This window comes from Bufo bufo, chromosome 2 (genome assembly GCF_905171765.1).
Source record: "Bufo bufo chromosome 2, aBufBuf1.1, whole genome shotgun sequence".
NCBI classification, from domain to species: Eukaryota; Metazoa; Chordata; class Amphibia; order Anura; family Bufonidae; genus Bufo; species Bufo bufo.
Window position 1 is genome coordinate 820,975,537 of NC_053390.1, and position 14,082 is coordinate 820,989,618.

Genomic DNA, 14,082 nt, shown 5'->3' on the forward strand with positions numbered 1-14,082 from the left:
GGTCTGGACTTAAGTTATTCTTCAAATCCCTCAATTATCCCCCCTATTTATTGCTTCAGAGCCAAAGCCTGGGGTCCAGGTAGGAGCACCGTGACACACATAAAGAAACAGATAGGCCGCACTATAACATTTGGAATTCATACACCTGGGTCGCGTTATAGGAGGGCTCTGGGGGAGGCGCCTGCTACAAATTTTGGTGTCAGAAAACAGGATCTAATTTTGCTCCTGGAAAGCACCCTCTATCTGTAAAATCCCATACAAGAGGCTTTTATAGCATCTACTTACTGCTGAAGAGTGTAAATCTGCATCAGTTGCAGCACTGTGACATAACAGGGGTTAATTGGCCATCTTGGATTTGGACATCCTGTGTTGAGAGGAAGACATCCACCTAGCAGAGGGGAGGTAACCAAACAGTCCGTCTTTACAGAGGAACCATTCTTACAGCAGAAGGAACTAAAGTGCTCAGTACAAGTTCCCAGGAGGACAGAGAAACCAACTGTACCCCCTACAGGAAGTATAAGTGGTGGCCATTTTGGAAAAGGCAAAATACAGTCCCAGCTTCCCTGGATCCTGAGAAGCAATGTCCAGGGGTCTGAGTGAGTACTTCTGGGGAAAATAACCTTGCTAGAGACTGTTAGGGGCTATAATTTGCCTGCCAGAACATCATACTCTCCAAAATTAAGCAGTTGCAGTGACTCTTAAAGGAGCCATACACCAATTCTGCTGCCGTTGCCCATAGCAACATGTTCTTAAATTGAATTTTAGCTTATGCTGACACCTGGTACAGGGTATCAAAAGCCATGTCTGACAGCGAAGATAGCACCCACTTGGACCACAGTGATCAATCAGCAGCAGCTGTAGCCACATGCCTCTAACTATTACATTAATGGAGTCAGAGAAGGACTGCCCTGTGGCCATTGTCATTGCCACTAGGGACTTTTAACTGCTGCAACAACAGCGAAAAAGACTTCCAGTGCCTGTGGTAGGGAGCAGCGGGCCATTTCCAGGCGAAGGTTACCACTTTTGCCCCTGATTACTGGAGTAGCAGAGCTAGAAAAGAGCCTGTTTGCAGCCATTATCACTGCCACTGCAGAAATCTCCAGGCCTACTACTACTACTACTACTACTGTACAGCCTGAGCCTGCCAAACGGGAGCGCCGTCCTGAGGTGTGTGAGAATAAGGAAGAGTCCGCTGATACTGCTCCATGCACTCCGGAACTAGTGTTAATCGCAAATATTCTAATTGCGAATACTGTCACTTCGAGAATTTGCGAAGATGTAGAATATAGTGCTATATATTCGTAATTGCGAACATTCTAGATTTTTTTTCATCAGTAACTTACCTTCTTGTTTGTGGACCAATGAGAATGCTGCAATATCTTTGTCAAGCTTAGCAACATCCATAGCAACCAATAGGAAAGTTGCCTACCCCTTACTATATAGGAAACTCCCGAGCAGCTATTGTTGTGCTCTGTGCTTTCATCTGGATCCAATTACATTAGATAGTTAATTAGCTCATACACTCACCTAAAGAATTATTAGGAACACCTGTTCTATTTCTCATTAATGCGATTATCTAGTCAACCAATCACATGGCAGTTGCTTCAATGCATGTAGGGTTGTGGTCCTGGTTAAGACAATCTCCTGAACTCCAAACTGAATGTCAGAATGGGAAAGAAAGGTGATTTAAGCAATTTTGAGCGTGGCATGGTTGTTGGTGCCAGACGGGCCGGTCTGAGTATTTCACAATCTGCTCAGTTACTGGGATTTTCACGTACAACCATTTCTAGGGTTTACAAAGAATGGTGTGAAAAGGGAAAAACATCCAGTATGCGGCAGTCCTGTGGGCTAAAATGCCTTGTGGATGCTAGAGGTCAGAGGAGAATGGGCCGACTGATTCAAGCTGATAGAAGAGCAACGTTGGCTGAAATAACCACTCGTTACAACCGAGGTCTGCAGCAAAGCATTTGTGAAGCCACAACACGCACAACCTTGAGGCGGATGGGCTACAACAGCAGAAGACCCCACCGGGTATCACTCATCTCCACTACAAATAGGAAAAAGAGGCTCCAATTTGCACGAGCTCACCAAAATTGGACTGTTGAAGACTGGAAAAATGGTTTCTTGAACAAGACAATGAGTTCACTGTACTAAAATGGCCCCACAGTCACCAGATCTCAACCCAATAGAGCATCTTTGGGATGTGGTGGAACGGGAGCTTCGTGCCCTGGATGTGCATCCCTCAAATCTCCATCAACTGCAAGATGCTATCCTATCAATATGGGCCAACATTTCTAAAGAATGCTATCAGCACCTTGTTGAATCAATGCCACGTAGAATTAAGGCAGTTCTGAAGGCAAAAGGGGGTCCAACACCATATTAGTATGGTGTTCCTAATAATTCTTTAGGTGAGCGTATATATAATACAGATAGTTAGTGGGAGCCGGGCTCATTTTCACCTTCAGGACCAGGCCATTTTTTGCAAATCTGACCAGTGTCACTTTATGTGGTGATAACTTTACAACGCTTTGACTTATCCAGGCCATTCTGAGATAGTTTTTTCATCACATATTGTACTTCATGACACTGGTAAAATAGAGTAAAAAATTATAATTTTTATTTATAAAAAAACTACCAAATTTGCCAAAAATTTTGAAAAATTAGCAAATTTCCAAGTTTCAATTTCTCTACTTCTATAATACAAATTAATACCTACAAAAATAGTTATTACTTTACATTTCCCATATGTCTACTTCATGTTAGGATCATTTTGGGAATTACATTTTATTTTTGGGGGACGTTACAAGGCTTAGAAGTTTAGAAGTAAATCTTGAAATTTCTCAGAAATTTTCAAAAACCAACTTTTTAAGGACCAGTTCAGGTCTCTATTTTCCATAAATTCTTGTGGAACACCTAAAGGGTTAACAATAGTGTTGAGCGAACAGTTCGAGCATAGTTCGGGTCCGTACCGAATTTTGGGGTGTTCGTGACACGGACCCGAACCCGAACTTTTTCGTAAAAGTTCGGGTTTGGGTTCGTCGTTCGGCATGTATTTTGGCGCATTTTGAAAGGCTGCAAAGCAGCCAATCAACATGCATCATACTACTTGCCCTAAGATGCCATCGCAGCCATGCCTACTATTGGCAAGGCTGTGATTGGCCAAGTGCAGCATGTGACTCAGCCTCTTTATAAGCTTGTGCGCACGTCGGGACGTGCTCACTCCCGATGTGAATAGAACAGGGATAGACGCAGCTGATGCTAGGGCGAGAATAGGCAGGGATAATTGAATAACTGGAAGCAAATTTCTCTCCTCCACCTGTGATTCATCTGAACAACTGCAGCTGAGCTGCTTTTTTGATAGGGATTGGCTATTTTTAGAGTGGCCAGAGTGATTTTTCCATCCACATGTACCTGGGCTGACCGCCGGCCGCCATTTTGCGACTTGTAGTGCTGCAGCAGAAGCTGCCACAGTGTGCATTCCAAAGCTCCAAACAAGTCAGACATCTACACCTGGGATTCAGACCAATAGCGATTTAGCAGCACAGTCCAAGGCTATTTTTTTTAAAGGTTGTGCAGACCATTTTGTGGCACATGTTACTGGGCTGATAGGCGGCGGCCATCTTGGGACTAGTGCTGCAGCACAATCTCTCCCAACGTCCATTAATCACTTGTAATAGTGGTCTGTGCCATAGAAATCCTACATCAGGGACTTGGGTGTGCTTGTGTCACCCCTACTAATACCAGTCCACCTGTAATCCATACAGTGAAAAGCCATAAAGTATTCCAGTGAGGGAATTTTTATTTTATTTAAAAAAGGCCAAGTTAGTTTATCTGGCGTTCAATATACTAGATACAGTTAGGCCTGCGTTTCATACATCTGGAATTAGCAAACTAATGTGCTGGGGTTGGGAAAACATATATGTACCCATACTAGAATCTGTCAAAGAAAGCGGTACTCACATATAACAGTCATTCCATCTGTAATCCATACAGTCAAAAGACTGAAAGTATTCCAGTGAGGGAATTTTTTTTATTTAAAAAAGGCCAAGTTAGTTTATCTGGCGTTCAATATACTAGATACAGTTAGGCCTGCGTTTCATACATCTGGAATTAGCAAACTAATGTGCTGGGGTTGGGAAAACATATATGTACCCATACTAGAATCTGTCAAAGAAAGCGGTACTCACATATAACAGTCGTTCCATCTGTAATCCATACAGTCAAAAGACTGAAAGTATTCCAGTGAGGGGATTTTGCTTATAAAAAATAATATATTTCATTGTGGTGCGAGTTGAATCGCAACAATGAAGAAAAATACTATTAAGGGACGAGGACGCGGTCGTGGTGGTGTCCGTGGAGCCTCTGTTGCTGGTAGAGGACGTGGCCGTTCGGCCCCAGGCGCACACAGTAGGGAACGAACTCCCTCAACTAGCCGCAGAATGTACCGCAATATCTCGTGGGGCCCAATGCCGCTCTTAGGATGGTAAGGCCTGAGCAGGTACAGGCATTAATCGATTGGGTGGCCGACAGTGCTTCCAGCACGTTCACCACATGGTCTTCCACCCAGTCTTCTGCGGAAAGCGCACAGGTGGCACCTGAAAACCAAGCCCATCAGTCTGTCACATCACCCCCAAGCATATCAGGGAAACGGTCTGAGCCACAAGTTATGCAGCAGTCTCTTCTTCTGTTTGAAGACTCTGCTTCCAGGGTTTCCCAGGGGCGTCCACCTAGCCCTTCCCCAGTGGAGGAAGACATACCATGCACTGACGCACAACCACTTATGTCTCCAGATGAAGAGGACATGGGAATACCACCACAGCAGAGTCACCGACTCTCTGATGATGACGAAACACAGGTGCCCACTGCCGCGTCTTTTTGCAGTGTGCAGACTGAACAGGAGGAGGTCAGGGAGGGAGACTGGGTGGAAGACGATGCAGAGGACGATGAGGTCTTAGACCCCACATGGACTGAAGGTCGTGGCGATGACTTTCACAGTTCAGAGGAAGAGGTAGTGGTGAGACCGAGACAACAGCGAAGCCAAAGAGGGAGCAGGGGGCCAAAGCAGACGAGCCGCCGCCCCCAGAGTTCGCCTGCTACTGGACATCGCCAACAGGGACCCAGCCCCACAAAGGCAGCTTCAAAGAGTTCCCTGGCATGGCACTTCTTTAAACAATGTCTTACCGACAAGACCCGAGTGACTTGCACGCTCTGCCATCAGAGCCTGAGGCGAGGCATTAACGTTCTGAACCTCAGCACAACCTGCATGACCAGGCATCTACATGCAAAGCATGAACTGCAGTGGGGTACACACCTTAAAAACCAGGCACTCGCTGAGGCTCCCCCTGCTCCCTCTACCGCTGCTGCCTCGGCTTCCGCCTCGAGAGGAATGTTGCCACCTGCCGAGCAGCAAACAGAGGATGTGCCACCGACACCACCACCACTGCCACCGTCAACTAGCGTCTCCACTATATCACACAGCAGCGTTCAGCTCTCAATATCTCAAACCTTAGAGAGGAAGCGCAAATTCCCCCCGAGTCACCCTCGAGCCCTTGGCCTGAACGCCAGCATTTCTAAACTGCTGGCCTTTGAAATGCTGTCATTCCGGCTGGTGGACACAGACAGCTTCAAACAGCTGATGGCCATGGCTGTCCCGCAGTATGTGGTTCCCAGCCGCCACTACTTCTCCAAGACAGCCGTGCCTTCCCTGCACATGCAAGTGTCCGATAAAATCAAGTGTGCACTGCGCAACGCCATTTGTGGCAAGGTCCACCTAACCACAGATACGTGGACCAGTAAGCACGGCCAGGGACGCTATATCTCACTAACTGCACACTGGATGAATGTAGTGGCGGCTGGGCCCCCGGCGGACAGTTCCTTGGCGCACGTCCTTCCGCCCCCTAGGATCGCAGGGCATCATTCTCTGCCTCCTGTAGCCTCCTCCTCCTACTCGGCTTCCTCCTCCACTGCTTCCACCAGCTCATCCGGTCAGCCACACACCTTCACCACCAACTTCAGCACAGCCCGGGGTAAACGTCAGCAGGCCATTCTGAAACTCATATGTTTGGGGGACAGGCCCCACAGCGCAAAGGAGTTGTGGCGGGGTATTGAACAACAGACCGACGAGTGGTTTCTGCCGGTGGGCCTCAAGCCAGGCCTGGTGGTATGCGATAATGGGCGAAATCTCGTGGCAGCTCTGGGACTAGCCGGTTTGACGCACATCCCTTGCCTGGCGCATGTGCTGAACTTGGTGGTGCAGAGGTTCATTCACCACTACCCCAACATGTCAGAGCTGCTGCATAAAGTGCGGGCCGTCTGTGCGCGCTTCCGCCGTTCACATCCTGCCGCTGCTCGCCTGTCTGCGCTACAGCGGAACTTCGGCCTTCCCGCTCACCGCCTCATATGCGACGTGCCCACCCGGTGGAACTCCACCTTGCACATGCTGGAGAGACTGTGCGAGCAGCAGCAGGCCATAGTGGAGTTTCAGCTGCAGCACGCTCGCGTCAGTCGTACTGCCGAACAGCACCACTTCACCACCAATGATTGGGCCTCCATGCGAGACCTGTGTGCCCTGCTGCGCTGTTTCGAGTACTCCACCAACATGGCCAGTGGCGATGACACTGTTATCAGCGTTACAATACCACTTCTATGTCTCCTTGAGAAAACACTTAGGGCAATGATGTTAGAGGAGGTGGCCCAGGTGGAGGAGGAGGAGGAGGATGAGGGCTCGTTTCTAACACTTTCGGGCCAGTCTGTTCGAAGTGGCTCAGAGGGAGGTTTGTTTAAGCAGCAGAGGACAGGTTCACAAGTCGCCAGCCAAGGCACTGTACTGGAGGACGAGGAGGATGAGGAGGAGGAGGTGGAGGGGGACGAGGATGACGCAAGTTCACAGCGGGGTGGCAGCCCAGGCCCATCACTGGTGCGTGGCTGGGGGGATACGGTGGACGATGACGATACGCCTCCCACAGAGGACAGCTTGTCCTTACCCATGGGTAGCCTGGCCCACATGAGCGAATATATGCTCCAATGCCTGCGCAACGACAGCAGAGTTGCCCACGTTTTAACGTGTGCAGACTACTGGGTGGCCACCCTGCTGGATCCCCGGTATAAAGACAATGTGCCCACTTTAATTCCTGAACTGGAGCGCGACCGTAAGATGCGCGAGTACAAGCGCACGCTGATAGAGGCGCTCTTGAGAGCATTCCCACATGTCACAGGGGAACAGGTGGAAGGTGAAGGCAGAGGAGTGGCAAGAGGTCGCCAACGCAGCTGTGTCACGGCCAGCTCATCTGAGGGCAGGGTTAGCATGGCAGAAATGTGGAAAAGTTTTGTCTCCACGCCACAGCTATCTGCACCGACACCTGATACGGAACGTGTTAGCAGGAGGCAGCATTTCACTAACATGGTTGAACAGTATGTCTGCACACCCCTCCACATCCTGACGGATGGTTCGGCCCCATTCAACTACTGGGTTTCGAAATTGTCCACGTGGCCAGAGTTAGCATGTTATGCCTTGGAGGTGCTTTCCTGCCCGGCGGCCAGCGTTTTATCTGAACTCGTATTCAGCACGGCAGGGGGCGTCATTACTGACAAGCGCAGCCGCCTGTCCACAGCCAACGTGGACAAGCTGACCTTCATAAAGATGAACCAGGCATGGATCCCACAGGACCTGTCCCTCCCTTGTGCAGAGTAGTCCTTATTAACTGCCTAAAACATGTCTTGTTGTGCTACGGGCCACTTCTTTATTTGATACAAATTTTATGAAACCCACAGTTGAATGAAACTCTTCTCTGTCTGGGCGCCGGGGCCTAACCAGATGAAAGTGGCCGGTTAAACTAACGGGTGACATGAAGCCATAACCTCTGCCATGCTACCTCTGTCTTCTGTCTGGGTGCTGAGGCCTAAGTCAAATAAAGCGGTCTTCTGCTGTGCTGGGGGATATGAAGCTAATCTCTGACCTCTCTCCTCTGTCTGGGTCCAAAGGCCTAAATCACTGAAAGAGGCCTTCTCCTGTGGTGTGTGATATGATGCCAGAATATGTGCTGTGGTGCCTCTCTCCTCTTCCTGGGTGCAGGGGTCAAAGTAACTAAATGGTGGCTTCTCCTGTGGTGGCTGATATGATGCCAGAATATGTGCTGTGGAGCCTCTCTCCTCTTCCTGGGTGCAGGGGTCAAAGTAACTCAATGGTGGCTTCTCCTGTGGTGGCTGATATGATGCCAGAATATGTGCTGTGGTGCCTCTCTCCTCTTCCTGGGTGCAGGGGTCAAAGTAACTAAATGGTGGCTTCTCCTGTGGTGGCTGATATGATGCCAGAATATGTGCTGTGGGGCCTCTCTCCTCTTCCTGGGTGCAGGGGTCAAAGTAACTCAATGGTGGCTTCTCCTGTGGTGGCTGATATGATGCCAGAATATGTGCTGTGGTGCCTCTCTCCTCTTCCTGGGTGCGGGGGTCAAAGTAACTCAATGGTGGCTTCTCCTGTGGTGGCTGATATGATGCCAGAATATGTGCTGTGGTGCCTCTCTCCTCTTCCTGGGTGCGGGGGTCAAAGTAACTCAATGGTGGCTTCTCCTGTGGTGGCTGATATGATGCCAGAATATGTGCTGTGGGGCCTCTCTCCTCTTCCTGGGTGCAGGGGTCAAAGTAACTCAATGGTGGCTTCTCCTGTGGTGGTTAGTATGATGCCAGAATATGTGCTGTGGGGCCTCTCTCCTCTTCCTGGGTGCAGGGGTCAAAGTAACTCAATGGTGGCTTCTCCTGTGGTGGCTGATATGATGCCAGAATATGTGCTGTGGTGCCTCTCTCCTCTGTCTGGGTCCAAAGGCCTAAATCACTGAAAGAGGCCTTCTCCTGTGGTGTGTGATATGATGCCTGAATATGTGCTGTGGTGCCTCTCTCCTCTTCCTGGGTGCGGGGGTCAAAGTAACTCAATGGTGGCTTCTCCTGTGGTGGCTGATATGATGCCAGAATATGTGCTGTGGTGCCTCTCTCCTCTTCCTGGGTGCGAGAGTCAAAGTAACTCAATGGTGGCTTCTCCTGTGGTGGCTGATATGATGCCAGAATATGTGCTGTGGTGCCTCTCTCCTCTTCCTGGGTGCGGGGGTCAAAGTAACTCAATGGTGGCTTCTCCTGTGGTGGCTGATATGATGCCAGAATATGTGCTGTGGGGCCTCTCTCCTCTTCCTGGGTGCAGGGGTCAAAGTAACTAAATGGTGGCTTCTCCTGTGGTGGTTGATATGATGCCAGAATATGTGCTGTGGTGCCTCTCTCCTCTTCCTGGGTGCAGGGGTCAAAGTAACTAAATGGTGGCTTCTCCTGTGGTGGTTGATATGATGCCAGAATATGTGCTGTGGTGCCTCTCTCCTCTTCCTGGGTGCGGGGGTCAAAGTAACTCAATGGTGGCTTCTCCTGTGGTGGCTGATATGATGCCAGAATATGTGCTGTGGGGCCTCTCTCCTCTTCCTGGGTGCAGGGGTCAAAGTAACTCAATGGTGGCTTCTCCTGTGGTGGTTAGTATGATGCCAGAATATGTGCTGTGGGGCCTCTCTCCTCTTCCTGGGTGCAGGGGTCAAAGTAACTCAATGGTGGCTTCTCCTGTGGTGGCTGATATGATGCCAGAATATGTGCTGTGGTGCCTCTCTCCTCTGTCTGGGTCCAAAGGCCTAAATCACTGAAAGAGGCCTTCTCCTGTGGTGTGTGATATGATGCCTGAATATGTGCTGTGGTGCCTCTCTCCTCTTCCTGGGTGCGGGGGTCAAAGTAATTCAATGGTGGCTTCTCCTGTGGTGGCTGATATGATGCCAGAATATGTGCTGTGGTGCCTCTCTCCTCTTCCTGGGTGCGGGGGTCAAAGTAACTCAATGGTGGCTTCTCCTGTGGTGGCTGATATGATGCCAGAATATGTGCTGTGGGGCCTCTCTCCTCTTCCTGGGTGCAGGGGTCAAAGTAACTCAATGGTGGCTTCTCCTGTGGTGGTTAGTATGATGCCAGAATATGTGCTGTGGGGCCTCTCTCCTCTTCCTGGGTGCAGGGGTCAAAGTAACTCAATGGTGGCTTCTCCTGTGGTGGCTGATATGATGCCAGAATATGTGCTGTGGTGCCTCTCTCCTCTTCCTGGGTGCGGGGGTCAAAGTAACTCAATGGTGGCTTCTCCTTTGGTGGCTGATATGATGCCAGAATATGTGCTGTGGGGCCTCTCTCCTCTTCCTGGGTGCAGGGGTCAAAGTAACTCAATGGTGGCTTCTCCTGTGCTGATTGATATAAAGCTGATGGTTGTGCCATCTGACATGGTTGCCAGGGTCTGATTCAATGGGGGCCTACTCCTGTGGTGGGTGATCTAAATGCCTGATTCTCTGCTGTGAAACCTCTCTCCTCCGTCTGGGTGTAGGGGTCAAAGTCTTTCAAAGTCGCCTTCTCCTGTGCTGATTGATATGAAGCTGATGGTTGTGCCATCTGACATGGTTGCCGGGGTCCCATTAAATTGTGGCCTACTCCTGTGGTGGTTGATATGATGCCTGATTCTCTGATGTGGAACCTCTCTCCTCTGTTTGGGTGAAGGGGTCAAAGTAACTAAATGGTGGCTTCTCCTGTGGTGGCTGATATGATGCCAGAATATGTGCTGTGGGGCCTCTCTCCTCTTCCTGGGTGCAGGGGTCAAAGTAACTCAATGGTGGCTTCTCCTGTGTTGGCTGATATGATGCCAGAATATGTGCTGTGGTGCCTCTCTCCTCTTCCTGGGTGCGGGGGTCAAAGTAACTCAATGGTGGCTTCTCCTGTTGTGGCTGATATGATGCCAGAATATGTGCTGTGGTGCCTCTCTCCTCTTCCTGGGTGCGGGGGTCAAAGTAACTCAATGGTGGCTTCTCCTGTGGTGGCTGATATGATGCCAGAATATGTGCTGTGGTGCCTCTCTCCTCTTCCTGGGTGCAGGGGTCAAAGTAACTAAATGGTGGCTTCTCCTGTGGTGGTTGATATGATGCCTGATTCTCTGCTGTGAAACCTCTCTCCTCCATCTGGGTGTAGGGGTCAAAGTCTTTCAAAGTCGCCTTCTCCTGTGCTGATTGATATAAAGCTGATGGTTGTGCCCTCTGACATGGTTGCCAGGGTCTGATTCAATGGGGGCCTACTCCTGTGGTGGGTGATCTAAATGCCTGATTCTCTGCTGTGAAACCTCTCTCCTCCGTCTGGGTGTAGGGGTCAAAGTCTTTCAAAGTCGCCTTCTCCTGTGCTGATTGATATGAAGCTGATGGTTGTGCCATCTGACATGGTTGCCGGGGTCCCATTAAATTGGGGCCTACTCCTGTGGTGGGTGATCTAAATGCCTGATTCTCTGCTTTGAAACCTCTCTCCTCCGTCCGGGTGTAGGGGTCAAAGTCTGTCAAAGTCGCCTTCTCCTTTGCTGATTGATATAAAGCTTATGCTTGTGCCATCTGACATGGTTGCCGGGGTCTGATTCAATGGTGGCCTACTCCTGTGGTGGGTGATCTAAATGCCTGATTCTCTGCTGTGTAACCTCTCTCCTCCGTCTGGGTGTAGGGGTCAAAGTAACTAAATGGTGGCCTACTCCTGTGGTGGGTGATATGATGCCTGGTTCTCTGCTGTGGGACCTCTCTCCTTTGTCTGGGTGCTGTGGTCAAAATAATAGTAAGTGACCTTCTCCATTGGTGGGTTACTTGAAGCCTGATTCTGTGCTATGGGACCTCACTCCAATTAATATTGTTTAATTTTTATTTATTTTATGTTAACTCATCATTTCCCTATCTACATTTGTTTGCAGGGGATTTAACTACATTTTGCTGCCTTTTGCAGCCCTCTAGCCCTTTCCGGGTGTGTTTTACAGCCTTTTTAGTGCCCAAAAGTTCGGGTCCCCATTGACTTCTATGGGGTTCGGGTTCGGGATGAAGTTCGGGTCGAGTTCGGATCCCGAACCCGAACATTTTTCGAAAGTTCGGCCGAACTCGTCGAACCCGAACATCCAGGTGTTCGCTCAACTCTAGTCAGGGCTCATCTTTACCAAAGATCTCCAAGGATTCCATAGTTTTGCGTATTTATCGTGTGTCCTATCAATCCAACTGGACATTTCTTCAAATCTACACATTTGAGACACCTTGGCTATCATATCTTGCGTGGAGGGGGGGTTGACATCGAGCCAATGTAGGGGGATCAATGCTTTTGCTGCCGCTATAATATGTGAGACTAGATTCTTTTTAGAAGGGGAGTAATGAGGTGTTGGAAGTGCGAGTGCTACTATTTCCAAGGTGAGATTAAAACTGGGGGATGTAAGTTTCCTAATTAGTGTTTCTGTTTCACTCCAATAAGTCTTGATTTGTGGGCAATTCCACCAGATGTGCGAAAGGGAGCCTACTCCATCTCCACACCTCCAGCATTCTCTGGTAGATGCCAGGCCCCTTTTGTATAGAAAGTCAGGTGTTTTATACCACCTTGATATGAGCTTAAAATGATTCTCCTGTAGTCGGGAGCAGCGGGAGAAACCATGAGAGCTTCTTAATATCTGCTTTACCTCTGTATCGGTTAGCACCATATCCAGCTCCTTTTCCCATTCTTAAATGTATTGAGATCTCAACGGTTCACCCTGACCTCCCACCACCGGGTAAAGCTTTGACACCTTCCTTGCATCAGAAAGAGGTGACAATACTAGTTTCTCAAACTCAGTCAAGGACCTTTGGAGAGGGTACTTCACTGTCAACTCCCCACACACAGCTTTGATATGAGCTTTCGTTAGGAAAAAACCTGGGGATTCAGTAATCGAGCGCGGGAGGGCTGTTAAAATGGAGGTTTCCATGTTCGGGGTGACTTCCCCTAATTTTACCGATGTTAGGGAATTCCACAATTGTAGCTTATCTAAGTTGGAGTTAGGAGGTCTGGTAATAGGCTCACCGGGAGCAGAGGAGATGGGTCAGGGGCCAGTTTCTCTTTCAATTCTTTCCAGGTCTTACCGAAACTGCGCATCAATGGATCTATTGTTTTGTCATTGTGTATTTTTCTATCTGGGAGCCATAGATGTTTCTGGAAACACTTTCCTACGCTATGACTACAAATGGCTTAGACATCTGGTTGTCTTTTGGGATCTACCATTTCAAGCCATCTATTAAGCTGTATCGCTTTGTAATATCTAGATATATCTGGCAGACCAAGTCCTCCTTTCTCTTTATGTCTAGTTAGGATTTCATGTGATATCCTGGGCCTTCTACCGTTCCACAAGAACCTAGAAAACATACTCCTCATACTCTGTAAGAAAGACCTAGGAAGCCAGATCGGTACCAATTGCATGGTATATAGGACTTTCGGCATAATATACGCTTTCAGGACGTTTTTCCTTCCCATCCAAGAGAGATAGGGAAGGTTGTAAGTTTGTAGCAAGTGCTGTATGTCTCTTAAACGTGAGGTGTAGTTGTGTTGGTATAGATCACGGGTATTACTGGGGATTGAGATCCCTAAGTATTTAATTGGCCCTTTAGTCCATTGAAATGGGAGTCGGGCCCTCAAGGGGGAAATTTTGGAATTGGGTAGAGAGATGTTCATTATCTCTGATTTGGAGTGATTAACTTTGAAGTCTGATAAAGAGCTGTATTCATCTATTTTTTTCCACTAGCGGGGTTAATCCCTTCTCCGGGTCCCTGATCAGAAACAATAAGTCATCTGCGAATGCAGTACATTTTAGTTCCCTCTCGCCATATTTAACTCCTAAGATTTCTGGGGATTGCCTAACCAGTTGTAAGAGCGACTCTGCTACTAAGATAAACAGTGAGGGGGACAAAGGACATCCCTGCCTAGTGCCATTGGTTATGTCAAAGGATGGTGAAAGTGTGCCGTTTACCTTCAGCCTGGCATATGAGTTTTGGTATAGTGTGAATATCGCTCTTGTAAAAACTTCTGGAAAGGCGAAACGTTGCAGCATCAGTTTCATGCATAGCCAGTTAATTCTGTCAAACGCTTTAAGGGTATCTTCTTTTTATGTGCCATGTGTATAGCGTGGAATATCGTGTGGGAGTTGTCTTTTCCCTCCCTGGCAGAAACTTGCCTAGCCTGCAGGCTAAAATCTTGGCCCATAATTTTAAATCCAGATTC